Source organism: Sinocyclocheilus rhinocerous, unplaced genomic scaffold (genome assembly GCF_001515625.1).
Source record: "Sinocyclocheilus rhinocerous isolate Xijiao unplaced genomic scaffold, SAMN03320098_v1.1 scaffold4186, whole genome shotgun sequence".
In the NCBI taxonomy this organism is placed as follows: domain Eukaryota; kingdom Metazoa; phylum Chordata; class Actinopteri; order Cypriniformes; family Cyprinidae; genus Sinocyclocheilus; species Sinocyclocheilus rhinocerous.
The window spans coordinates 139089-141153 of record NW_015640501.1 but is presented as its reverse complement, the minus strand read 5'-3'; positions in this window follow the sequence as shown (position 1 = coordinate 141153).

Here is a 2065-nt window from a genome sequence, read left to right as displayed (position 1 = left end):
AATTAATCTTTTCTGTTTCTTATTGCAGTTTTGTATTGTTTGTAGTGTGATCAACGTTTGCGTATGTAGTAGACGTGTTAGGGAAGTAACACGTAACATTTTAATTATATTTTGCTAAAATGAACGAAATGACTCGGAAAAAAGATTCGTTCATTTTGCTGAACGAGACTCAAAGGTCCGAGTCGGTAAAATGATCCGAACTTCCCATCACTACCCTTTATTCACTTTATGCCACTTTTTACTTTTTTTCATAAGTTTTTTGTTTGTGTATGCCATGAAATACCCTTAATAATGTATAATAATGCATTTTCCATAAATATTTCTTGTGTGTGGGGTATTCAGTGCATTGTTTGTTATAACATCAGGAGCATTTCTTTACTGTTGCAGAATGGAAAGCAAGCCCAACCTTCGTTTTGTGGCTGGAGAGCTGGTGCTGAGGCCATCTAAGCAGGCAGCCACTGTGGAGAAAGTCCACCTTTCAGTTTGCGTATGTAGTAGACGTGTTAGGGAAGTAACACGTAACATTTTAATTATATTTTGCTAAAATGAACGAAATGACTCGGAAAAAAGATTCGTTCATTTTGCTGAACGAGACTCAAAGGTCCGAGTCGGTAAAATGATCCGAACTTCCCATCACTACCCTTTATTCACTTTATGCCACTTTTTACTTTTTTTCACAAGTTTTTTGTTTGTGTATGCCATGAAATACCCTTAATAATGTATAATAATGCATTTTCCATAAATATTTCTTGTGTGTGGGGTATTCAGTGCATTGTTTGTTATAACATCAGGAGCATTTCTTTACTGTTGCAGAATGGAAAGCAAGCCCAACCTTCGTTTTGTGGCTGGAGAGCTGGTGCTGAGGCCATCTAAGCAGGCAGCCACTGTGGAGAAAGTCCACCTTTCACAAGTGGCTGAAGGGGTACCAAAGGACCCTGAGGCTGTGCTGGGGAAGGCCAAGGTCCGGGTTATCCATGGTGGAGGGGGTCCCTGCTGCTGGCAAGTCGAAGTGCCATCCAGTTTGGTCAATACAGAGGGAAAACCTTCAAGTGGATGCTGGAGAATGACCTTGGTTACTCCCTCATGGTCCTGTCTGGGCATCAGCGGGAGCGCGAGGCTGGCAGATTGGACAGAGGTGCCCTCATGGCTAACAAAGATGTCTTTCTCAAATATGCCTGCACATTCGAGAAGGTTGCAGAAGCCATCAATGTGCGCAGGCAGAGAGAGGGAACGTTACCTGGCTGTGAGGGTGACGGTCTGGTGGGCTTTGGGGTCCACAGGAAGAGCACCTTCAAGGAGCTCTATGAGGCCAAGGACAGGGAGAGGAAAAGGTAATATATGCTTCTGCTTGCTTGTTAATTGTATTGCTGTTTTGTATGTATTTTACTCTTATCATTCATGTATATTATTTTGTTTCTTCTGCAGCTATGTGGAGTTCATCAGGAACCAGGACACCAGCGCAGGCAGCAAGATGGATGCCCTGAAGAAATACATCTTGCAGAGGGACCAGAAGAAAATTAGGGCTGAAGAGAGAAAAAAGTCATCCTCTGCATCTTCTGCATCCCAGCTTGTCCCGCACCCTTCACGTCCGGCTTCTCCTCCTCCCACCCAAAGCTCCCATTCCCAGCCAGCCACAGCACACGGTGAGTTTTTAGATCTATACCTGGCGTAATTCTATGCACGTTCTAATGTAATTATAAATAGCATTGTCAATTTTCTGCACTCAGAGCCAACAGATGCAGATCTTCTGGCTTCAGCCATGGAGGTGGAGCCACAGGGTGAGTGTTTTGTTTTCTTTTGTGTCGTATAGTATTATGTAACCATAAATGCCTATAAACTGAAAATAATTAAATCATTAGTACTAATTACAAAATTAAATGTGTTCTTCACAGTACTTCCACCACCAGCACCCACCTTCAACGCCGATCTGCTCAGCTTGCTTGGAGCAAAGAGCCGCTCAAAGGCTGGTGTCAGCGGCTTCTGAGGTACAGTTTTCACACCAGAAGCGTGTATGTATGTGTGTGTATATATATACAGTATATATATATATATATATATATACTGA